The sequence below is a fragment of the Chlorocebus sabaeus genome, chromosome 25, assembly GCF_047675955.1.
Source record: "Chlorocebus sabaeus isolate Y175 chromosome 25, mChlSab1.0.hap1, whole genome shotgun sequence".
Taxonomy (NCBI): Eukaryota; Metazoa; Chordata; class Mammalia; order Primates; family Cercopithecidae; genus Chlorocebus; species Chlorocebus sabaeus.
Window position 1 is genome coordinate 7,477,741 of NC_132928.1, and position 26,873 is coordinate 7,504,613.

Sequence of the window (26,873 nt, forward strand, 5' to 3'; positions counted from 1 at the left end):
ATTGAAAGTTCTGCTCTTATTTGCAGCTAACTTGGGTGCAATAGTTTTGACACCCATTGAGTGGAAAGTTTGCTCAATTTTAATTTTTCACACAGAATTGTGTAAGGTGAACCAGCTGAGATGTCTATGGTGTTGGCTACTGTTAGTGCTGTTAATTGTCAGTCTTCCTCAGGGCACGAACAAGATGAATTTTTCCCTCCCAAACTGATGTAGATGGTCTGCCGTTGCAGGCTTCACCTTCAACATCATCTTGTTTCTTCTTAAAATAAGTTATCCATTTTTAAACTGCTGATTTATTTAGGGTATTGTCCCAATAAACTTTTTATAAAGAGTCAATAATTTCATCGTTCTTCTACCCAAACTTCATCATAAATTTGATGTTTGTTCTTGCTTCAATTTTAGCAGAATTCATGTTGCAATATAGGAGTCCTTTTCAAATGAATGTCTTATCCTTCTTAGTGCCTCAAATTAGATTCTGTTCAGGCATGTTATAACAAGTTAGTACGAGTTTACTTTTGTGCCAAAAATGTTTGAAATCCACACATCTTTATATACATATATATAAAAAATACACATTTTCTGTGAACTTTTTGAAGACCCCTCATATAAGCTAACCATTTTCTTCTTCTCATTTTTATTTTGCATATAAGTTCTTGGAGGTTAATTTTACATATTTATTTTTAGGTAACAGAGACTGTGACAGGATTTTAGAAATATTTAATATATAGCCAATGATGGAAATAATGACAACTGAGACTGACTGTGCATCTCCTCATTGTAAAGCAAAGCTGAGGACTTCTTTATATTTTAAGACAGTTGTATCTTTTTAGGTGAAATATAGAGTTGTTTCATTGCTGCACAGAAGTGTAAATATGTATAGAAGGGTGTATGTAGAGACTGTAGAGCCAAATTCTTCACTGTGCCAGTTGTCAGCTTATTTTCTTTCAGCTCCAAATCCATCCTTCATTCCCTATTCTGTGGGTAATGCAGCTGGACCCTGCAAATACTTCTTCTAAGTCAGCTGACATAATGTTAAGCTTTGTCAGTAGAAGGCATTGGTGGAATACTGCAGGAGGAAGGGGACTCTCTTTCTGATTCCAGTGCATTTGTTTCATCAGCCTCCTTCAGCACACCTGGTTTCTCCAGCATCCAGTTCTAGCAGCCCAGGAACTTCTCCAGAACTTGGTTTCTACAATACAGGTAACTTTTCTAGTATACAGATTTCACTGCAAATGACAGCCAGCAGCACCTAGCAGCCAGCAGCACCTAGCAGCCAGCAGCTTTCCCTGGCACCTCTTCAGACAGCTTTGTAGCAAAGTATCGCCAGCAAGATGCATCCTGCAAAGTTTCCTGAGTTTGGAATTCCCTACTCTTTGCCTCCAAACATTCCTATCCTTTAATTCCCACCACAAAATCACCTTCCCAAAGTCTTTCCTGATCCTTCTAGTTAGAGTGCATTGCCTTCTTTTCTGAATGGCCACAGCACTCTATCTTTGGCTTTTTCATGTATGTTCACTTTCTATTCTGTGTCATACTTATTTGTGTAGTTATCTGATTGATCACAGTAAAAACTGAGAATTTAGCAGAATTATTTGGAAATGGCTGGCACCCACCAAATATTGGTTAATGAATGAATCAGTTAATCTGGAATCATGCTGTGTTAGCGCAATAAAGGAGTAGCTCTGAATACAGAAGGACTTTTTGAAATAGTAAGGTATATGAGGACTGGAACAATACAAGAAGTTTTTCTGGGGAAAGGATATATGGGATTTGGAGAGGCAGAGGGGAGGGAGGCCTGGGATATGATCCCTGGTGTAGACACAGCATGAGCAAAGGCATGGAGGTGGTATGGTAGAGAGCTGTCATGTGTTGCAGGGACAAGAAGGAGACTGGCTTAGCTGGAGTGAACGATCTTTGTTGGGGAAAGTAAAAGTTTAGATATGGGGCAAGTGTACACCTTGGAGGATGATGAGGAATGTTTTATGAGCTAAATAATCCCAATCTTCCCTAGCTGCTCACGTATTTTACCTGAAGTGTGCATTCTTTACATCACCACCACCCCCCCCCCCCCCCCGCCCCACACACACACATGGAAGGAAAAGGGAGAAGGGGTTGCCACTACTTTACCTACCATTCTCCCATTTCAGGGTAGGGAAAATTTCATAAAATGAATTATCTCTCAGGTTCTTCCAGATGGAAGTGGTCAAAGGCAGATGCTGTGTTTATAGCTCTGTGTTTATAGATCTCGCTGAACAATGATGAAAAAGTCCTGGGCCCTCTTGCAAAGGTCTTTATTCAGGGAAAGAATTGAAGAAGAATATTGGTTGAGGTCTTCAAACAAAATTTTTAATATTTTTTGCTTATTACATGAGAAAAATATAACTGTAAAGTCATCCAAACCAGTAACCAGGGTCACCATTTTCCATGCACCCATAGAAAACTGGCTCAAGACTGACCCACCTTGTCCTGTGCTGTGACATCAGGACGGTGGGGTCATCAGTTGACTCATTCCCTAGTATCAGCAGATGGATAGGGGATGGGAGGTAATGACATTGTCTCATTTGCTGTATCTTATGTGAGATACACACAAATTGAAACAGATACCTCCTAGGATCTTACAGGCCATAGCAGACCCTTCTCTAATTGTTCGTACATTGTTTGTAAAATTATATTCAATATCTAACCCTGAACATAATGCCTATGACTTCCTTTTATTTTCCAAGGGGAGAGTCTCATAAGAAACTTCTGTGGAAAATCATCTTCCAACATAGGCAATACCTGCTTCTCCCCTTTTTCACCCTCTCAAAATGTGAAAATCACAAACATCTTTAGGATATCCCTTTAGGGAGACTGTCCTTAGAAGTTGAGGAGTCCAGAATCAATTATTGGATCACTTGTTTTCAAATTTGTCAGATGGCAGAGAACCTGAGAGTCATGTTAGTATTAGGGATTACTAATGTAGATACTTTTAGTTCCTTATGAAGCATAACAATTTTCTCAGCTAAAAATATGACTATAGTATTCATATATTTATCTAGTAGGAAACTATACACATATGTTTATTAACAAAATAAATAGCTATGATGACAGTGACAAAAATCCCAAGCTGCCCAGCTAGGTATGATTAATGACTTGAGCTTTTCAATTAATTTCAAATATACATATATATATATATACTTTTTTCTTATAATGTTATCTGCCAGGACCTGCCACCAATCAGACAATCACAAGTGTAGAAGGCTAAATAAATAAAAGTAGGAGAAAAGCCTAAAATTGAAAAGAAATTAGCCATCAATGTAATTTTTCTATGATTTAGAAAAAGGCTACCATTACTTAATTTTATCAACAGAATACTTCTGCTTTGGGGAAGACAAACATTCCATGAGAGACAAATCTAAGAACCTCTGGAGTATGCAATAGTTATCACAATTTCTTGATTACACAAATTTCAGAACAAATGTGGTATGTTAAAGACAGATTAATTTGGCAGCAGTGTTCAAGATGAATAGGATTTGGTGGAGAAAAATAAGTCATGGTGCACAGGAAGCCATTGCAGTGTCTAAGTGTGAGGAAATAGATTCTGGATGAGGTAGGTGACGGCCTAAGTGGAGGAAAATGTGTGTAAGAATCATCACAAAAACAGAAATGTGAGGACTTGAAGAGTCATTCAGTATAAAAGATGATGAAAATGATGGTCAAGTTTCTAGTCTGAGTAAGCAAGATATGAACTAAAAATAAGTAATTTGGGAGAGGAAATCTGAGGAATTAAAGTGAATGCATTCAAAACTACTTTTTATTTGAAGTGATGGTGTTAAAACTAAATATAAAACTATAAAAATATAGTAATGTTTAACAACCACATAAAAAGATGCTCAACATCACTAAGCATTAGGGAAATGCAAATCAAAACCACAGTGAGACACTGCTTCATACTCATTAGGATTGCTACTATAAAAAAAAAAAAAAAAAGAAAGAAAAGAAAAGAAAAGAAAAAGAAAATAACAAGTGCCAGCAGGGGTGAGGAAAAGTTGGAACCCTTGCGCACCATTGGTGGAAGTGCAAAATGGCACAGCTTCTACAGAAAAGAGTATGACCATTCCCCAAAACATTAAATGTTGAATTACTATATAATTCAGCAATCCCACTTCTGGATATATACCCAAAATAATTGAAAGTAGGATCTCAAAGAGATTAGGTCTACTTTTTTTTTTTTTGAGATAGGGTCTCACTGTGTCACCCAGGCTGGAGTGTAGTGATGTGACCTCTTGCGGTCAAACTATCTTCCCACCTCAGCCTTCCTAGCAATTGCGATATGCCAACATGACAAGCTATCTATTATTATTATTATTATTGTAGAGATAGGGTCTCACTTTGTTGCCCAGACTGGTCTCAAACTCCTGTGCTCAAGGAATCCTTCTACCTGAGCCTCCCAAATTGCTAGAATTACAGGTGTGAGCCACTACACCTGGCTCAAAGAGGTTTGTACACCCATGTTCATAGCAGCATTATTCACAACAGTCAAAAGATGGAAGCAACCCAAATATCCAATGAGGATGAATGGATAAACAAAATGTGGTCTGTACATACAGATAGAATATTATTCAGTCTTAAAAAGGAAGGAAATTCTGACACATGCTACATCATGGATGAACCTTGAGGACATTGTGCTGTGTGAAATATGCCAGGTACAAAAAGACAAAAATTATGTAAATTGGCTTACATGAGGTGTCTACAGCAGTCAAATTCATAGAAACAGAAAGTAGAACGGTGGTTGCCAAAGGCTCAGAGTGGGGAGGGGAGAATGGGAAATTGTTATTTTCTTGATATGGAGTTTTAGATATGCAACATGAAAAGGTTCTGGAGCTTGGCTGCTCAACAATGTAAATATACTTGACACTACTGAACTGTACACTTAAAAATGGTTAAGATGGGCCAGGCATGGTGGCTTATGCCTGTAATCCCAGCACTTTGGGATGCCGAGGCAGGAGGATTGCAAGGTCAAGAGATAGAGACCATCCTGGCCAACACGGTGAAACCCCATCTCTACTAAAAAATACAAAAATTAGCTGGGCTTGATGGCGCATGCCTAGAGTCCCAGCTACTCGGGAGGCTGAGGCAGGAGAATCGCTTGAACCCAGGAAGCAGAGGTTGCAGTGAGTCGAGATCGCACCACTGCACTCCAGCCTGGTGACAGAGTGAGACTCTGTCTCAAAAAAAAAAAAAAAAAAAAAAAAAAAAAAAAAAAAAAAAAAAAAGGTTAAGATGGTAAATTTTATGTTATGTGTATTTTACCACAGTTAAAAAAGTAAAAATACGATACTGTAGTATTGTGAAAGGAAGGAAAAATGATACTTAATGTTAGCAAAGGGTTTTAGATGAAGAGATTGAAGGGTCATTGATGCCTAGGGCTCTACTTTATGAAGCAGCCACATGGCGGCAGGAATTTTAGAAGGAATATCTCTAAACTTCATTAAAACTTGTTAAGGTAGGTATTACTTTACTCATTTTAAAAGATGGGACAAGTGACACTCAGAGAGACTAAATAACTTGACTAGGCCCCATAGCTGGCCAACGATAATACCAACCTTTGGGCTCTATAGGATATGGTGTCTCAGAGTACCATGTTGTTTCTACTGAAGGGAAAAAAGGGCTGAAGCCTGAGCTCAGGAAAGCTACAAAAATGTATAGGCACAGAAGGGAGACAAAAGTCAGAAAATATTTAGCAGAAAAGTGGTTAGGGAGAGAGAGAGGCTGGGAAGCAGAAAAGCGCAAGGTAGTGGGAGTCTGAGAAAGAATTCTGGGGAAGCAATTTTGGTCTGTATCTGCCTATTTTTGTGTAATTTCTTATCATACTACCTTTGTACTTAATTACTCCAATTTTGTTGAGAAAAGCAAGCTAGATGAGCCTCATTTGCTTTAATTCTGCTTGTACTATGTTGTTGACTGTTTTGAAGTCATGTTTTAAAAAATCACTCTGTGCAGCTTTCTATTTAATTCTTTATTTAACTGTTTGATCCCACTGCAAATATTCACTGTAGGTGTCACTCAATATATGTTCTCACTGAATTATCTGCTGGACTACCCTAGAAAAAAACAAATTTACCCAAGTTGGATTCTGCACCTCTCTGTCCCATGGCCTGCCCCTTCCATTACCCACTAAGTGTGTGCGCATATTCTCAACCACCCACACCCCGCAGCACACACACACACCCACACCATGATGTATCAGATGTCTCTATGTCTATTACTTAGTACTAAAGGACATAAATTCTTCCAAACCCTTGGCTTTCATTTAGAGATTTCAATTGTTACATAGTAGATATTGAATAAGATGCCATCATCATCGTAGGTACTAGTAAAAATGAACAAAGTGCTTCCAATTATAATTATGACATCATCAAGAGATGTTAAAATGTAAGAACTTTGTAAAGTCAGTTAAATATGCTTGTATGAAACTTTACTATAATAAAAAATATATTAAAATGCATTCACCAAGTGCTTAATATAGATTCACAGATGGACTAAAGGATCCAACGTTGTATTTTGCATTCAAAGAGAGGAGCTTCAGTTTTGCTCTATGCCACAAACCATCCCTGCTCTGCTCTCCTCTCCTCTCCTCTCCAACCAGTGCTTCCTGGTCCTCCACAAAGACTGGGAGAGGCCAACTCTAGGTGGAAGAGGATCTACGGGGTGTTGACCAAAAGAGTAGAACTCTTTAAAATATTTGAAGAGGTTTATTCTGAGCCAAATATGAGTGACCATGGATGGTGACACAGCTCTCAGGAGGTCCTGAGAACATGTGTCCAAGGTGATCTGGGTGCAGCTTGGTTTTAGACATTTTAGAGAGGCATGAGACATTAATCAAATGCATTTAAGAAACGCATTGGTTTGGTCCATAAAGGTGGAACAACTCAAAGGTGGGGGGGCCTCCAGGCTATAGATGAATTTAAATATTTTCTGGTTGACAATTGATGGAGTTTGTCTGAAGACCTGGGATAGATAGAAAGGGAATGTTCAGGTTAAGATAAAGACTGTGGAGACCAAAATCCTTTTGCAGTCTGATAGTGGCTGTCCTTAGAGACAACAGGTTACAGATGTTTCTGTTTCAGATCCTAGTTAATCTCTTTAGGATTGGGAGAGTCTGCAAGAAAAAGATCTAGTTATGTTAATAGAGATTTTGTATAGATGCAAATTTTTCCCTACAAAGAAAAGCTTTGCAGGGCCATTTCAAAATATGGCAAAGAAACATGTTTTGGGGTAAAATATTTTGATTTTATCTTTGTCTCCTAATGTTATGCCAGAGTCAGGTTGGAAAGTAAATCATTATATATATAATCATTATATATATAAAATATATAATGATATATATATACATTATATATATCATTATATATATAATCATTATAAATATATATAATCATTATATATATATATATATGTGGTTAAATAAAACTCATCTGATGAGAATTTATGATTTGTAGGGCATGACTCCCTAGACCCCTTAGATAGGAATTTGGGCAAGATAAAAAAAAAAAAATCAGAGTTTAGTCCTCAAGGGCTAGAGACCGCTTACCTTAGTCTCACAATCCTGGTTTAGATCAGTGATTTCCAACTACTCACATGGATTTCCAGCAACGTTTACTTAATTCTTCTGCAGCACCCTGAACATTTTAGCTCTTTTCTTGCCTGACCATAAACATTTCTGACCCCCTCATCCATATTAATTTGTGTTGTTAATTTATTTTTCACTTAAGAAGGTAAATTTTACTTTAGATTCAGATGTTTAATGGAAGCACAGAGCCCTGATACTCCCATTATAAAGCTTCTTCTCATTTATGCATTACCTCATTTACAAGTTTCATTTATGAATTACAAGTTTTTATTTATAAATTTCCTCCTTTGTAAGTTGTCTCATTGTAAAATAAGGTTAATAATAAATAATAATAATAATTCACATTGTAATTACAAGCCTTCAATGAAATGGTGCATGTAAAGCACGCAGCCTAGTGCCAGGTGCATGTGGCTAACACTCAATTAGTGGTAGATATGATTAATAATATTGTTACTCTGAAACTAACAGAACCAAACAGAAAACTGGGGAAACATTTGTAGGGCATTCATGCTTGTGATATCTCCTTGACTGTGTAAAAGATGAAGATGTTTCCTTTGCGTTCCTGGACTGTTAGGTTTTGTTTTCTGTGCCCCAATAGGAATATTGCCTATTTCTCAATATTCCTACTGGTGAAGTCAAAGATTTTGATTCCTTAGGTGGAGTCAAAGATTTTCTGATTGGAGATTGGTTGAGTTTATCTAAAGACCTGGAATCAATAGAAGGAAGTGACTGAGTTAAGATAAGGGGTTGAGGAGACCAAGGTTTTTATTATGCAGATGAAACCTCTAAGTAGCAGGCTTCAGAGATAATAGTAAATGTTTCTTATAAGCCTTAAAAAGGTGCCAGACTCTTAATTCTCTCCTGAATCAGGAAAAAGACCTGGAAAGGGAAGGGGATTCTCTATAGAATGTAGATTTTTCCCACAAGAGACAACTTTGCAGGGCCATTTCAAAATATGTCAAAGAAATATATTTTGAGGTAAAATACTTCTATTTATTTCAGGCCTGCTATCTGTCATGTTGATATCTTACTGCTACAAATAGTCTGTTTTGTCAGTCTTAAGGTTGCTGTTTGAATGTAAATGCTGGTCAGATGTGCCTGAATTCCATAAGGAGGAGAGTGTAATGAGACATGTCTGACCACCTATTCCCATCATGGCCTGAACTAGTGTTTCAAGTTTACTTTAGAAGGCCCTTGGCTGAGAGGAGGGGGCCATTCACTTGCTCGAGGGACTTAGAATTTTATTTTGGTTTAATGATGGCAATTTGATTTCTATGGCCTAATTTGTTCTCTGAGATGGAGTTTCCACTTGGCTTCTTAATAAGACTCATTTAGTAGTCTCTGATTTGGTTGGAGACATTTCTTTCATTTTAGTTCTCAGGTGCATTCTTCCTAGACTGCTGGGTATCTCAAATGGCTTAAAATGTCAGGTTTGAGCCACAGGAATGTTTTCTTTGTTTTTTTTTTTTTTAATCAGAAAGTGGATGACACGTGTTTGCATGTCAGCAAACTCTCATTAAAACGTTCCCTCTGTCCTTTAGTACTTGACTGTCACGAGCAAGGAGACCTTTGGCCAGGGGAATAAAGATGACTAATGATGGGGCTCAGGACATACTACCCCAAAATACGCCTTTTAACCTAAGGATTATTTTGAGTTATTTTGGGAAATAGCAAACACAGAGAAGCTTTGGAAGCAAATTAGCTTTGAAAGCAGAGTTACCATTTCATAAGACAAATTTACATCTTTAAAGAAAACCTCCATTGTAAGGGTGTGTCCTTTTCTGCATCAGAAAGAAAATAACTAATTCCCCAGAGAAGGCATCAACTTAAATCTAGTTATCAAATATTATGCTTCTTTTACGGTGCTTTTCCTGGCCAACTTTTCTTTTTCTTTTTCTATTTTTTTTTTTTTTTTGAGACAGAGTCTCACTCTGCCGCCCAGGCCAGAGTGTAGTGACATGATCTCGGCCCACTGCAACCTCTGCCTCCTGGGTTCAAGTGATTCTCCTGCCTCAGCCTCCCGAGTAGCTGGGATTACAGGTGCCCACCACCACACCTGGCTAATTTTTGTATTTTTGGTAGAGATGGGGTTTCACCACTTTGGCCAGACTGGTCTCGAACTCCTGACCTTGTGATCTGCCTGCCTCGGCCTCTCAAAGTGCCGGGATTACAGGTGTGAGCTACTGCGCCTGGCCATGGCCAACTTTTCTTAATTGCATCATTCCCCTCAGCCTTCTCTCCTTATTTCAGAGAAGGATAGTAGTTAAGGGTGAGGTCTAGGATAATTCTTTGAGATCTGCTACAGAGATTTACTCGTTTCTCCGCGTTGTCTCCCATAGGTACACATTTTATCAGACTTCTGTTTGTTTTTCTCTTGTTAATTTGTCTTTTTCACAGAGAAGCTCAGCAAAAACTCATGCAAGGTGAAAGAAAATTTATTGTTTTCTCCCCTACACTTTCTGGAGCTTGGGCTCTGACGGCTGCTCTGGCTTAATTGGTCGAGCATCTGGGTGCTGGCTTCAGCTTGTCTGAGTTCAAATCCTGACCCTTCTTGCTGTGCAAGGTTGGGAGAATGATCTCACCAACCTCGCACAGGTACAGCCCGTTGAAGAGGTAGACCATAGTCCCTTTATTACAGGATTAAGTGAGTTACTGGATGAAAAGTGCCGAGAACAGTGCCTGTCACAGAGTAACTATTGTTATTGCAAGTAAAGAATCAGAACAATGCTAAATTCACAGTCAGCCTGGGAAAAATGTCAAAAGGAGTGCCCATGAACGGTCAATGGACCAAAGACCCTTCGATTTGATAAAGATTTGAGCTTTGTAATGGTGTCTTATTTCCTAATGTTAAGTACAAATTATGAAAGGCTATTATTTTGTATTAGGCCCCCAACAGACCAGACTAAAAATCAAAATGGAATCACCCATGCCAAAGTTCCATATCACCAAACCGAAACTAAGTTGTTATTTCATCTTCCCCAAAATCAGGACAGAGCAATAACAGTCAATGTTCCAAGCAGACCAGTTTCAGACTTTAATGAGCAGGATAACGAAGCTCCTTCTGTTTTAATCCTTACAACAAAAGTTAACCCGACGTAACCTGATGCTAACAAATCTGTTATTTCTCTATTGTTCTGTTTCCTTGTTCTCACCTTATAAGGGAAGTAACTTTCAAATGACCAGTCCACATTTTGTTCTTTGTTTCTGGTTTCTTCAATCCCCTCTGTCTATAAAACGAATCCCCTCTGCTAAACTCTTTGGGATGCTTATTCTATTTTATGGAATGAGACATTGCCCAATCCTAGAATTGCAATAAAGCCAGTCAAGATCTTCAAACTAAATGTGTAATTTTGTCCTTTGTCAAATCTGGTGACCACAAAGGGAACTGAAGGACTGCTGAAAACCCTGAGACCTTCTGAGAAACAGGAAAAATGATGTAATCCCTTTTGGTGGGGTGGGGGTAAAGGGGTTCCTCCGTCTTTCTCGTGGAGCTCCAAGAGTCATAAGTAAGTTCCTCTCAGGTTGGAGCTCTGTTGTCCTTTGCATTTGAGCTCCCTGATATCTTTGGCCTTTGGGGTACAAAGGGTTAGTTTATATAGTGAAAGAGCACTTGACTGTGTGTTACCAAGTGTTACTTTGTGCTGTGGCAGGGCACATGACCTTTCAGTTTGTGGTGACTGATGAGTCACTGACAAAAAAGCTGCAGTTTTTAAGGTAACTGACGGCAGTTACAATAAGTAGTTATTACTGAAGGGGGGCTCTTTATTTTTTTCTCTTCTTATATGCTGAGGTCTTATAACCTAAGCCATCTCAACTCTAAGAGACCCAAGATCATACATAAAAATGGGATCCTTAATTTATAACTAGCTGAGTACTTCGACTTCTGGTGTTCTTGCCTTTTTCATGTCTAAGAACTATGACCTTGGAAGCTGCAAATATTTACAAAAGTGGCAAAATCTTACTAAAGATAATTCAGAATTACAGGGCCATTATACAGAACATTCCAGATGAATAATGCTGTTCATTCAACAAGTATACTTGAATCCCAAGTCTCTCAAATTTAGCAGAGAGAATGTCATTCTAAATATTAATAGCATTCAGAAGCCTCAAAGAGACAGGAATCTAACTTTTTTAAAAAAATTAATTGTGAAGAGCTAATAAAAAGCTAAAAAGACTGGGCGCGGTGGCTCATGCCTGTAATCCCAGCACTTTGGGAGGCAGAGGAGGGTGGATCACGAGGTCAGGAGTTTGAGACAAGCCTGGCCAATATGGTGAAACCCTGTCTCTACCAAAAATACAAAAATCAGCTGGGCATGGTGGCATGCACTTGCAGTCCCAACTACTCAGGAGGCTGAAGCAGGAGAATTGCTTGAACCCGGGAGGCAGAGGTTGCAGTGAGCCGAGATCGCACCACTTCACTCTGGCCTGGGCGACAGAGCGAGACTCCATGACACACACACAAAAATCTAAAAATGCAAAATACCGTCCACATCAAGGACAGTAAAACTGATACGATTCCTATGGCTCCCCTCTATCCCGATTTGCCTGAGTGTGCAGTCTATTAACTTTCAGTCTGACTTGCTTTTCTTCTCTGAAAACAAAACAAAACAAAATACCACAGTTAAACAGTTTGCTTACAAGCACTCAAAAAGTCAGGAAATAATCCCAGAGTGACTTACACTCCCTAGGTGATAATGGAACTCAGAGCCATAGTTAAAAATTTTGTTAAATCTAGGGAAGACTTCAAAAGGTTTCTGCAGAATTCAGGGTCTTAATTGAAATTTATGACCTCAAGATATTCGATCTTTACCAACTAATTCACACACTGGTGAAAACCGGGGAAGCCCAGAAATGGATAAAAGAGGCAGAATGGTATTACCGGACAAGCTCCCACCTGGTCCATGTATAGGCCTAGCAAAGCCTGAAAAATCGCAATTGACCATTTGAAAGCTGTTTCCAATGTGTTTCAGCTCCATGCCAACCAACAACCTAGAATGGCCTTTGGGCCTACCCCAGAGCACTTCTTTAATGAGCAACCCCTAAAACAGCAGTTGCTATTGGTGCAAACAGCCAGGACACTGGAAAAGAGGCTACTCCCAGAGATTTCAGGAAAAGCCCCTAAAAATAGGCTTTTCACTCCCTGATAATTTCCATGTTAACTATCAGGATTGATGGGCCTTAGAGGGAGCTCCTCTAACCTTCTACCAGTTGTTATCCAATCTAGGTAGACACCAGAGCCACTATTTCCATTTTCAATCCCACTATTACAGGACAATCACTCTTTTGGATAAAGAAGAAAATTTCTGTTGTGGGGAATATGAAATCAAGTTCTATCCTTGAATCCAGGCATAGAAAGTACCTTTTTGCCATGTTAGTTAAAGGGCTTCATCATTAAGTCAGTAATCTAACTAACAAGTAAGATAAATTGAAAAGACTACCTATCAACTATATGGTCCAAAAAATTCAACTTTTGATATTTGGCTGGCTATTTTGAAACTTTTTATAAAAGAGATTTATATCTACAATGAAAACCTCCATTTGTAAGGGCCTCTCCCTCTATTCACCTAAACCCCTAGAAACTATACAATGGTGAAGACATGGGTATAAAGTTTACATAATAAACCTTACCTTTAAGGTGCTTTTCCTGGCCATTTTGTCTCAACTGGACCTGTATCTATGCTGTTCTTTGGGCAAATAATGATGTTGACATCTAAGTTCTGTGCCTTTGAGATGTAAATTTTCTACTTTGTTTTACCTAAGAGTCATGTCTTTGAAAGTGCAAATTAGGGTTGCCTAGCTATTATTTAAGACAGTGAAACAGATGATTGGGAGATTTATAGTATAAAATGGAGAGAGAAACTATTTTAACATTGACAAATAAATAATCTTATAAAAGCTATAAGACCTGCTTCTGTCTGTGTGTCTATATGTTCATATGTGTTATGTGTATGTGGTATTTCTCTCCGAAAATATATCAATGGGTTGTAATTAATTAACCTAAAGAAAAAAGTAAGCACTTTAAAATATTTTATCAGAAAAGTAGAAATTAACTCAGACGACTTTTAGTGCATGTGACCTGGGTAAATCTTTGGTAAACACGACTAGATTAATATTTTGGTTTAACAGAAACAGCTGTGTCTTCTGATCAACAAAATAGCCATGTATTTAACTTTAGAGTTCTTGCTTAGGTGGCTACTGCCTAACATTTGAACACTGTAAAAATAGTTAACAGAGAAATAACTTGAGATGATGGCTAGTTTTCTTCAGTGTCTCCTAAAATTTTTATAAACAGTTCAAACATAAATTATAAAAACAAGTAAATTAGATGAATGTGAATGTGGCAAAAGTTTATATGTAAGCTTTTTCAATGATTATGGACTGGGTGTGGTTGCACTTTGGGAGGCCAAGGCAGGAAGATTGCTTGAGCCCAGGAGTTTGAGACCAGCTTGGGCAACATAGTGAGACCCCTTCTCTACAAAAAAATTAAAAATTATTTGGGCGTGGTGGTAAACATCTCTGGTCCTAGTTACTTGAGAGGCTGAGATGGGAGGATCACTTAGGCCCAGGAGTTTGAGGCTACAGTGAGCTGTGATTACACCACTGAACTCCAGCCTAGGTGACATAGCAAGACCCCATCTCAAATAAAAAGAGATTATGTTTTATAAAACATCTCTCTTTAAAAATAGTCTTAAGAATCCCTTTTTTGGATAAATGGAATCGTAAGTGTATGTTATATTGAATTAAGTAGTAAATATTCATTAAATGTCTGAATCATTTCCAAAATAAGGTTAAATACTGAAATGTTAATTGTTAACATAAGTTTATTTTTGGTTTCTTAAATTTATAAAATGACAAAATATATTTGAGCCTGATAGTAAATGTCATGGATGTCCATATAGAAGATGACCTAAACAGGCTTTGTGTAAGCAACAATGCTGTTTATCCCCTTGGGTGCAAATGGGCTGAGTCTGAACAGAGAGTCAGCAAAGGGAGATAGGAGAGGGACAGCTTTATAGGATTTGGATAGGCAGTGGAAAGTTACAGTTGAAGGTGGTTATCTGTTGTCAGCAGGGGAGGGGGTCACAAGGTGCATGTTGGGGAGATCATGAGACCCATTGTCCAGGAGAAGAATGTCATAAGGTCGATTGATCAGTTAGGGTAGGGCAGGAACAAATCATAATGGTGGAATGTCGTAAGGTTGGTTAATCAGTAAAGGCAGAAACTGGCTGTTTCACTTATTTTGTGGTTTTTTGGCTGCTCCAGACTTCTTGGCTCCTGCAGGCCATCTGGATGTATACGTGCAGGTCACAGGGGTTACAGTGGCTTAGCTCCAGCTCAAAGGGTTGACATTCTTGTCTTGTATTTATAAAATATAAAGTCATAAGGCAAGATAAATAGTATAAGTTCCTTCTGGGTTTTTTTGGAGGGGGTGGGGGTGATGTTTCTCAAGGCTGCTTCAAGCATGACCAGGGACTGCTTGTGGACACCTTAAAGAAAATTCAATTTTATAATGAGTTAGTTCAGTAAGTTCTGGGTCTAAGGCACATTTTTATGTGGCTACCAAGGTACCAGTTACATATTTTTGAGCTTGGAACTGCCCTAATAAAATAAGTTCACTAAAAATAGTAATCAGGCATATTGGCTTTAATGTAGGTGGGGATGAGTTTTTAGGCCAGGGAAGGAATAATTTTTTTTTTTTAATTATACTTTAAGTTCTAGGGTACATGTGCACTATGTGCATATGTGCAGGTTTGTTACGTAGGTATACATGTGCCATGTTGGTTTGTTGCACCCTGTGTCCAAGAGTTCTCATAGTTCAATTCCCACCTATGAGTGAGAACATGCAGTGTTTGGTTTTCTGTCCTTGTGATCGTTTGCTGAGAATGATGGTTTCCAGCTTCATCCATGTCACTGCAAAGGACATGAACTTATCCCTTTCTATGGCTGCATAGTATTCCATGGTGCCACATTTTCTTAATCTAGTCTATCATTGAGGGACATTTGGATTGGTCCAAGTTTTTGCTATTGTGAATAGTTCCCCAATAAACATACATGTGTATGTGTCTTTACAGTAGCATGATTTATAATACTTTGGGTATATACCCAGTAATGGGATGGCTGGGTCAAATGGTATTTCTAATTCTAGATCCTTGAGGAATCACTACATTGTCTTCCACAATGGTTGAAGTACTTTACACTCCCACCAACAGTGTAAAAGCATTCCTATTTCTCCACGTCCTCTCCAGCATCTGTTGTTTCCTGATTTTTTAATGATCACCATTCTAACTGGTGTGGGATGGTATCTCATTGTGGTTTGGATTTGTATTTCTTTGATGACCAGTGATGATGAGCATTTTTTCATGTGTCTGTTGGCTGCATAAATGTCTTCTTTTGAGAAGTGTCTGCTCATATCCTTTGCCCACTTTTTGATGGGGTTGTTTGTTTTTTTTTTTCCGGTAAATTGGTTTAAGTTATTTGTAGATTCTCGATATTAGCCCTTTGTCAGATGGGTAGATTACAAAATTTTTCTCGCATTCTTTAGGTTGCCTGTTCACTCTGATGGTAGTTTCTTTTGCTATGCAGAAGTTCTTTAGTTTAATTAGACCCCATTTGTCTATTTTGGCTTTTGCTGCCATTGCTTTTGGTGTTTTAGTCATGAAGTCCTTGCCTATGCAAATGTCCTGAATGGTACTGCCTAGGTTTTCTTTTAGGGTTTTTATGGTTTTAGGTCTAATGTTTAAGTATTTAATCCATCTTGAATTAATTTTTGTACAAGGTGTAAGGAAGGGATCCAGTTTCAGCTTTCTACATATGGCTAGCCAGTTTTCCCAGCACCATTTATTAAATAGGGAATCCTTTCCCCATTTCTTGTTTTTGTCAGGTTTGTCAAAGATCAGATGGTTGTAGATGTATGGTGTTATTTCTGAGACCTCTCTTCTGTTCCATTGGTCTATCTCTGTTTTGGTACCAGTACCTTGCTGTTTTGATTATTGTAGCCTTGTAGTATAGTTTGAAGTCAGGTAGGGTGATGCCTCCAGCTTTATTCTTTTTGCTTAGGATTGTCTTGGCAATGTGGGCTCTTTTTTGGTTCCATATGAACTTTAAAGTAGTTTTTTCCAAATCTGTGAAGAAAGTCATTGATAGTTTGATAGGGCTGGCATTGAATCTATAAATTACCTGGGGCAGTATCACCATTTTCATGATATTGATTCTTCCTATCCATGAGCATGGAACGTTTTTCCATTTGTTTGTGTTCTCTTTTATTTCATTGAGCAGTGGTTTGTAGTTCTCCTTGAAGAGGTCCTTCACATCCCTTTTAAGTTGAATTCCTAGGTATTTTATTCTCTTTGTAGCAACTGTGAATGGGAGTTCACTCATGATTTGGCTGTCTGTTTGTCTGTTATTGATGTATAGGAATGCTTGTAATTTTTGCACATTGATTTTGTATCCTCTAGACTTTGCTGAAGTTGCTTATCAGCCTAAGGAGATTTCGGGCTGAAACAGTGGAGTTTTCTAAATATACAATCATGTCATCTGCAAGCAGGGACAATTTGACTTCCTCTTTTCCAAACTGAATACCTTTTATTTCTTTCTCTTGCCTGGTTGCCCTGGCCAGAACTTCCAACACTATAGAAGTGGTGAGAGAGGGCATCCCTGTCTTGTGCCAGTTTTCAAAGGGAATGCTTCCAGTTTTTGCCCATTCAGTATGATATTGGCTGTGGGTCTGTCATAAATAGCTCTTATTATTTTGAGATACGTTCCATCAATACCTAGTTTATTGAGAGTTTTTAGCATGAAGGGCTGTTGAATTTTGTTGAAGGCCTTTTCTGCATCTATTGAGATGATCAAGTGTTTTTTGTCATTAGTTCTCTTTATGTGATGGATTAGGTTTGTTGATTTGCATATGTTGAACCAGCCTTGCATCCCAGGGATGAAGCTGACTTGATTGTGGGAGATAAGCTTTTTGATGTGCTGCTGGATTTGATTTGCCAGTATATTATTGAGGATTTTTGCATCGATGTTCATCAGGGATATTGGTCTAAAATTCTCTTTTTTTGTTGTATCTCTGTCAGGCTTTGGTATCAGGATGATGCTGGCCTCATAAAATGAGTTAGGGAGGATTCCCTCCTTTTCTATTGATTGGAATCATTTCAGAAGGAATGGTACCAGCTCCTTTTTTTTTTTTAACCTCTGGTAGAATTTGGCTGTGAATCCATCTGGTCCTGGACTTTTTATTGGTTGGTAGGCTATTAATGATTGCCTCAATTTCAGAATGTTTGGTTGGTCTATTCAGATATTCAACTTTTTCCTTGTTTAGTATTGGGAGGTTGTATGTGTCCAGGAATTTATCAATTTCTTCTAGATTTTCTGGTTTATTTGCATAGAGGTGTTTAAAGTGTTCTCTGATGGTAGTTTGTATTTCTGTGGGATTTGTGGTGATATCCCCTTATCATTTTTTATTGCATCTATTTGATTCTTCTCTCTTTTCTTTTTTTATTAGTCTGGCTAGTGGTCTATCAATTTTGTTGATCTTTTTTTAAAAAAATCAGCTCCTGGATTCATTGACTTTTTGAAGGGTTTTTTGTGTTTCTATCTCCTTCAGTTCTGCTCTGATCTTAGTTATTTCTTGCCTTCTGCTAGTTTTTGAGTGTGTTTGCTCTTGCTTCTCTAGTTCTTTTAATTGTGATTTTAGGGTGTTGAGTTTAGATCTTTCCTGATTTCTTTTGTGGGCATTTAGTGCTATAAATTTCCCTCTACACACTGCTTTAAATGTGTCCCACAGATTCTGGTACATTGTGTCTTTGTTCTCATTGGTTTCAAATAACTTATTTATTTCTGCCTTTGTTTCATTATTTACCCAGTAGTCATTCAGGAGCAGGTTGTTCAGTTTCCATGTAGTTGTGCAGTTTTGAGTGAGTTTCTTAGTCCTGAGTTCTAATTTGATTACATTGCGGTCTGAGAGACAGTTTGTTGTGATTTCTGTTCTTTTACATTTGCTGAGGAGTGCTTTACTTCCAACTGTGTGGTCGATTTTGGAATAAGTGCAATGTGTTGCTGAGAGGAATATATATTCTGTTGATTTGGTGTGGAGAGTTCTGTAGATGTCCATTAGGTTCACTTGGTGCAGAGCTGATTTCAAGTTCTGGATATCCTTGTTAACCTTCTGTCTTGTTGATCTGTCTAATATTGACAGTGGGGTGTTAAAGTCTGCCATTATTTTTATGTGGGTGTCTAAGTCTCTGTGGGTCTTTGAGAACTTGCCTTATGAATCTGGGTGCTCCTGTATTGGATGTATATATATTTAGGATCGTTAGCTCTTCTTGTTGAATTGATCCTTTTACCATTATGTAATGGCCTTCTTTGTCTCTTTTGATCTTTGTTGGTTTAAAGTCTGTTTTATCAGAGACTAGGATTGCAACTCCTACTTTTTTATGCTTTCCATGTGCTTGGTAGATCTTCCTCCCCCCTTTATTTTGAGCCTATGTGTGTCTTTGCATGTGAGATGGGTCTCCTGAATACAGCACACTGATGGGTCTTGACTCTTTATCCAAGTTGCCAGTTTGTGTCTTTTAATTGGGGCATTTAGCCCATTTACATTTAAGGTTAATATTATTATGTGTGAATTTGATCCTGTCATTATGATGCTAGCTGGTTGTTTTGACCGTTAGTGAATGCAGTTTCTTCCTAGCATCGATGGTTTTTACAATTTGGCATGTTTTTGTAGTGGCTGGTACTGGTGGTTCCTTTCCATGTTTAGTGCTTCCTTTAGGAGCTCTTGTAAGGCAGGCCTGGTGATAACAAAATCTTTCAGCATTTGCTTGTCTGTAAAGGATTTTATTTCTCCTTCACTTATGAAACTTAGTTTGGCTGGATATGAAATTCTGGGTTGAAAATTCTTTTCTTTAAGAATGTTTAATATTGGCCCCCACTCTCTTCTGGCTTGTAGAGTTTCTGCCAAGAGATCCGCTGTTAGTCTGATGGGCTTCCCTTTGTGGGTATCCCGACCTTTCTCTCTGGCTGTCCTTAACACTTTTTCCTTTATTTCAACCTTTGTGAATCTGACAATTATGTGTCTTGGGGTAGCTCTTCTCAAGGTGTATCTTTGTGATGTTCTCTGTATTTCCTGAATTTGAATGTTGGCCTGCCTTTCTAAGTTGGGGAAATTCTTCTGGATAGTATCCTGAAGAGTGTTTTCCAACTTGGTTCCCTTCTCCTGATCACTTTCAGATGCACTAATCAAATGTAGATTTGGTCTTTTCACATAGTCCCATATTTCTTGAAGGCTTTGTTCATTTCTTTTTACTCTTTTTTCTTTAAACTTCTCCTCTGGCATTACTTCATTAATGTGATCTTCAATCACTGATACCCTTTCTTCCACTTGATAGAATCAGCTATTGAAGCTTGTGCATGCATCACATAGTTCTCGTGCCATGGTTTTCAGCTCCATCAGGTCATTCAAGGTCTTCTCTACACTGTTTATTCTAGTTAGCTATTCATCTCATCTTTTTTCAAGGTTTTTAGCTTCCTTGCAATGGGTTTGAACATCCTCCTTTAGCCTGGGGAAGTTTGTTATTACCAACCTTCTGAAGCCTACTTCTGTCAGCTCATCAAAGTCATTCTCCATCCAGCTTTGTTCCATTGCTGGTGAGGAGTTGCCATCCTTTGGAAGAGAAGAGGTGCTCTGATTTTTAGAATTTTCAGCTTTTCTGCTCTGGTTTCTCCCCATCTTTGTGGTTTTATCTACTTTTGGTCTTTGATGCTGGTGACCTACAGAAGGGGTTTTGGTGTGGATGTCCTTTTTGTTGATTTTGTTGTTATTCCTTTCTGTTTGTTAGTTTTCCTTCTAAGAGTCAGGTCCCTCAGCTGCAGTCTGTTGGAGTTTGCTGGAGGGCCACTTTAGACCCTGTTTGCTGGGTATCACCCGTGAAGGCTCAGTTGGAAATGCAGAAATCACCGTCTTCTGCATTGATTATGCTGGGAGCTGCAGACTGGAGCTTTTCCTATTCAGCCATCTTAGGAATAATGTTTTACATACCAAGCTTTTTGTCCCCATTTCCCATCATATGAATAGGATTTCTTGTTGTCAAGCCAATGATCTATTATATCACCCTTTCCCACAGGTGTGAGTGGCGGTCTGAATGGAGAAGATCAATAGCTCTGATTGCAGATCCTATGCAGGAGAGAAAATAAGTAAAATAATCTTTGTCTCCTGGTTTAAGCTGCGGCTTGCAAAGACAGAAATGTCCCAAGCCTTCTAACAACCAATGGTATACTCCATGTTGTCCTGGATGCCGGTCTGGTTGCTGAATATGTGGAACTGGCCCCGTATATGCATACTCTTGTCTATTCCTTTAAGAGTAAGCTTGAGCACACCATGGGCAATAGTTACTGTGGGGTTTCAATAAAGAGTGAATGGAGCTGGAGGAGTTGATGGGCAGACAATAAGTGTGAAAGGTGTGAGGAGGATATTAACACTTGAAGGTTGTGAGAACTCTAGAGGGTAAATTGAGCATAGTTTGTGATTTTGAGGGCCTCTAGAAGCATTAAAGTGGCAGCTGCCACTGCTTGCAGACACGAGGGCCAGCCTAGAACTGTGAGGTCAAGTTGTTTGGATAGAAAGGCTATAGGTTTTGGGCCTGGCTCCTGTGTGAGAACTTCAGCAGCACAGCCTTGTATTTAAGCTGCATGTAAGGAAAAAGGTTGGGACGAGTCAGGGAGTGCTAGTATGGGAGCTGTTTCTAGGGTCCTTTTGAAAGAATGAATGAAAGAATAAGGAAAGGACTTAGGGTCTTTGGGATCAGCTAAATTGCTTTTAGTGAGCTTGCAAAGTGGTTTGGTTAGGATGGCAAAGACTGGTATCCAGAGTTGGAAGTATCCAACAATGCCTAAGAAGGAAAGGAGTTGTTGCTTGGTGGTAGGGATTGGGGTCTGGGAGATTAACTGAATGCAGTCTGCAGGAAGAGCAAGTGTGTGTTGATGGAGGACTATGCCAAGATATGTAACACTAGGGGAAGAAATAGGGGCCTTAGAGGGGAACACTCGGTACCCCTTCAAGTAGAGATGCTGAAGAAGTAGGATAGTGTCCTGCTGGGAATATTGGTAAGAGGGGCTGCAAAGAAGAAGGTCATCAACATATTAAATAAGGTAGGAGGCAGATGGGGGAAAAGAAAGTAAGTCATGAGGACAGCCTGACCAAAGTAGTGTGGGCTGCCCCTAAAATCTCAGGGTAGGACAGTCCAGGTGAGTTGCTGGGACTGGTGGGTGTCAGGGTCAGCCCAAGTAAAGATGAAAAAAAGTTGGGAGGAGGGATGTAAAGGGATAGTAAAAAAGGTGTCTTAGAGGTCAATAACTGAGTAATGAGTTGTGGAAGGGGGTATTGAAGACAGGAGAGTGTAAGAGTTTGGCATATAGGATGGATGGGAATGACAATTTGATTAACAAGGCAAAGATACTGAACCAACCTGTAAGACTTGTCTGGTTTTTGGACAGGTAGGATAGAGGAGTTGTAAGGAGAATTTGTAGGCTTTAAAAGGCCGTGTTGTAACAGGTGAGTGATAATAGGCTTCAGTCTTCTTAGAGCCTGCTGTGGGATGGGATACTGGCATTAAGTGGGGTAAAGGTGATTGGGTTTTAATGGAATGGTAAAGGGTGCATAGTCGGTTGCCAAAGAAGGAGTATAGGTATCCCATACTTGTAGATTAAGGTGAGGAGACACAAGGGGAGGATGCGAAAGAGGCCTTGAATTGGGCAAAAGTCCAGCAATGAGGTGTGGTTGTAGCCCAGGAATAGTCAGGGAAGCAGATAATTTGGTTAAAATGTCTCAGCCTAATAAGGGAAGTAGGCAGGTGGGGACAATTAAAAAAGAGTGTAAAAAAGAATGTTGTCCAAGTTGACACCAGAGTCGGGGAGCTTTAAGAGGTTTAGAAGCCTGGCCATCAATACCCACAACAGTTATGCGGGCAAGGGAAACAGGCCCTTGAAAAGAAGATAATGTGAAATGTGTAGCTCCCATATTGATTAAAAAGGGTTACCTTGGCCAGGTGCAGTGGCTCAAGCATGTAATCCCAGCACTTTGGGAGGCCAAGATGGGCGGATCACGAGGTCAGGAGATCAAGACCATCCTGGCTAACATGGTGAAACCCCGTCTCTACTAAAAAATACAAAAAACTAGCCGGGCGAGGTGGTGGGCGCCTGTAGGTCCAGCTACTCGGGAGGTTGAGGCAGGAGAATGGTGTAAACCCAGGAGGTGGAGCTTGCAGTGAGAGGAGATCGCGCCATTGCACTCCAGCCTGGGTGACAGAGTGAGACTCTGTCTCAAAAAAAAAAAAAAAAAAAAAAAAAGGGTTACCCTCCACTGTAAGAGCTACCTGAAGTTCAGCATCCGTGATGGTCCAGGGGTCTTCTGAGGTGATCGGGTGGTATCAGTCTTCAGCCGCTAAGTTGAGTAGATCTGGGAAGGAGTCAGTCAGAGAACCTGAGGTTTTTTCCAGCAGGTCTAGGAGTGGCTGTAATCCTAGTTGGACCGTCTGACTTCCAGTGGAGTCCTGCACAGACAGGACAAGTCTTAGGAGAAATCCTGGGCTGTGGCATTCTGAGGCCCAGTGGCTGAGTTTTTGGCATTTGAAGCAAGGTCCATGAGGAAATTTTAAAGGAGACCCTGGAGGCTGTGGGTCTGTTGTTTTGAAGTTTTTGTGTGCCAAAGGCGTGGCTGGGGTTTGTCTTACAGCGGAGGCAAGCAGTTGCAGCTTTGAAACACATTGCCACTTGGCTGCCTCTTCTCTGTTGTTGAACACCTTGAAGGCGAGGTTAACTAAGTCTTATGGGGTTTGAGGGCTGGAATCTAGTTTCTGCAGTTTTTTCCTAATGTCGGGAGTAGACTGGGTAATAAAGTGCATATCGAGAATGAGACGGCCTTCTGGCCCTTCTGTGTCCAGGGCTGTAAAACGTCTAAAGGTAGCTGCCAAGTGGGTCATGAACTGGGCTGGGTTTTTATCCTTACCTTGGGTGGTTTCTTTAAGCTTGTCATAATTAACAGCTTTGTATGCTGCCTTTTTTAGCCCTTCAACTAGGCAAGAGACCATGTAATCTCACCTAGCTATACCTTGGGAGCCTGTTTGGTATTCCCATTGGGGATCGTCTCAGGGAACTGCCCTGGTGCCATCTTGGAGACCCAGCTCATGACTCCAGCAGTTATCAGTGTGAGATTGGGCTAGGTTATAAACTCTTTCTCACTCAAATGGGGAGAGGGTAGAGGTCAGATTGATGTTTAAGTCACTCCAGATTAAATTGTAGTACTGAGTTAAATATTGGAATTCCTGTATATATTTAGTGGGGTCTGATGAGAAAGAGCCCAAATGCTGACTGATTTGGGAAAGGTCTGATAGAGAAAAAGGTACATGAACCCTTATTCTAGCCACCACTCTAAGAAAAAATTGTTGGGCAGGTAGGGGAAAGTTAGTCATGGAATGAAACTGTAAGCTGGACCAAGTGTGAGGAGGGGAGGTGATAGAAGAATTATAAGGTCAGGGAGCAGAGGCTGAGGAAGAATTGGGACTTGATTCAGCATGCCAAGGAGTGGCTTGGGGAGGGGGAGAAAGGTCAGAGGGGTTTGAAGAAAAGGAGGATTCAGAGGACTCTGAGGTTGGGGTAGAGACTGAAGAAACAGACAGGAGAGAAAGAAGAAAGATTTGGGATGAGTCGCATTGGGAGCAGAGGCTAGGGAGGGAACGAAGTGTAAAAAATGCTTGGACTTAAGGCACTTCAGACCATTTGCCCATTTTTCAATAAAAATTATCTAGGTCTCGTAGGATGGAGAAATCGAAAGTGACGTTTTCTGGCCATTTGAAACTATTTTTGAGTTTGTATTGGGGCCAAGTGGTATTGCAGAAGACAAAAAGGTGTTTGGGTTTTAGGTCAGGTGTTAGTTGAGGAGGTTTTAAGTTTTTAAGAACACAGGCTAATGGGGAAGAGGGAGGAATGGTGGGCAGAAGGTTGCCCATAGTGAAGGAGGTAAATTTGAAGAGAAAGGTAAAGACACAGAGAAAGGGAGGTGGTCAGCTATCAGGCTTTCAGTAGGCATCCCTGACTGAGTCCTGGGCTGCAATGTGGGTGAGCAACCAAAGCAGGTGTCCCCACAATCAACTCGCCACCAGGGGAGTACAGGTGAATGATCAAGGCAGACATCCCCACAGTGATCAGACACCAATGGAATGTGGGTGAATGATCAAAGCAGGTGTCCCTGCAATGACCAGACACCAAGGGAAGACTGCCTTCCTGGGTCCATGGCCAATGTTGGAGTTTTTGAATCCACAGACAAAAATGTGTCTCCCTTGTCTTTACTAGAGAGGGAAAGGAGCTGAAATTGAAAGGAGAGAGAGATTGGAGGATAGCAAGAGAGCCTGGAGAAGAGAGTGAAAAAGACCAGTTACCTGATTTGAAATTGGTGAGATGTTCCTTGGGTTGGTCTGAGGACCCGAGGCCATAGGTGGATCTCCTCATGGAGAGAGGGCAAGGACAGGGGATTGGTCTCCTGATGGAGTCCCCCTGTCCTGGGTTTCGGCACCAAGTGTCATGCCTGTCCATATAGAAGACCACCTAAATAGGCTTTGTGTGAGCAACAAGACTGTTCATTCACTTGGGTGTGAATGGGCTGAGTCTGAACAGAGAGTCAGCAAAGGGAGATAGGAGAGGGACAGCTTTATAGGATTTGGATAGACAGTGGAAAGTTACTGTTGAAGGTGGTTATCTGTTGTCAGCAGGGGAGGGGGTCACAAGGTGCATGTTGGGGAGATCATGAGACCCATTGTCCAGGAGAAGAATGTCATAAGGTCGATTGATCAGTTAGGGTAGGGCAGGAACAAATCATAATGGTGGAATGTCATAAGGTTGGTTAATCAGTAAAGGCAGAAACTGGCTGTTTCACTTATTTTGTGGTTTCTTGGCTGCCCCGGACTTCTTGGCTCCTGCAGGCCATCTGGATGTATACGCGCAGGTCACAGGGGTTACAATGGTTTAGCTCTGGCTCAGAGGCCTGACAGTAAATATTGCTCTTTTATATTAATTAATTGTTCTATGAAGAAGCATATATTACCAAAACCTATGAAATGTATTTTGTAAAATGTTGTAGATGACAGTTCAAAATCTTTTTAGATTTTCACTAAAAAGGCTACTAAGAGTTACATATTTTAATTAATATATGTAATTCTGCATGCAACGTGCACAGAAAAGTGAGACATGCTTTGGTGATAAAAAATTTAAAAACCTTAAAGACATAGTTTTGTTGGAAAAAGTAATTTTGCTTAATTTTGAGGTTATTTAAAAGTTATTTCAAAATATAAATATAAGAAGGAAATAGAAAGGCACAAAGAAAACAGTAAGTAGAAGAAAGAGATGTAAAAAGTTATGTATGAGGGTGTATTTTAGGAAAAAAATGGAAAGTGAAAAAGGGCATGTTTTGTGTATGAAATAAGTTTTTGTGGTCAAAATAGTAAGGGAAAAAGAGAAGTAAGTTTTTGTCCTAATGTAGAATGATTTGTTGTTCCAATAGGATAATAAAAGGAAATACAGAACAAAACTGAAGGTCTAAGCAAATTGTAGAAGGTTTGTGAAGAATGAATCGTATAAAAAAAAATCTTGTGTGATTAAGTTGACTAAAATTAAGAGAGATTTCCAAAGCAGGACAAGATGGCAAAGTAGAAGGCTCCACTGATGGTCCCTCCACAAGGACACACAGAAAAAATACCTTCATTAAAACCAAAAGTTGGGTGAGCAGTATCACTGAAAGAGGCAATGAAGAGATAGAAAAAACAGTCGGTAATTGCTGACATCACTTCGCTCCACCTGCAGCAGCAGCGTGGTGTGGAGAGCCTCTCAGGGTCCTGGGGGAGGTAGGATACAACAATTGTGAGGCATTGAACTCAGTTTCTGTCTTGTTATAGCAGAAAGTAAAACTGGGTCAAACCTAGCTGACACCTCCCTATGGAGGGAACATTTAAGCCAGCTCTAGCCAAAGTGGTATCATGGATCCCAGCGGTGAGAACTTGAGTGCCTGAAAACCTCACCACAGAGGGCTACAGCACTGTGTCTCCAAGTAAATTTGAAAGGCACTCTAGGCCATAAGGAATGTAACTCTTAGGCAAGCCCTAGTGCTAAGGTAGGCCCAGAGACAATGGACAGGGGGTGCACAAGATATACTGAGATATCAGTTGTGGCAATCTAGGGGCTGCTGGCTTTTTCCCTCCCCTCCCCCAGGCTGCACAGC

General features: G+C 39.8%; 1 long non-coding RNA gene across 1 annotated transcript; it reads right to left on the reverse strand.

The window, feature by feature from the left end:
- Positions 1–271: 271 nt before the first annotated feature.
- On the reverse strand, positions 272–25,105 carry LOC140710181 (uncharacterized). Its single transcript, XR_012091124.1, has 3 exons — positions 25,042–25,105; positions 2,132–2,289; positions 272–475 (listed from the first exon to the last, which is right to left on the reverse strand). It is a non-coding gene; the product is annotated as an uncharacterized lncRNA (long non-coding RNA).
- Positions 25,106–26,873: the final 1,768 nt, after the last annotated feature.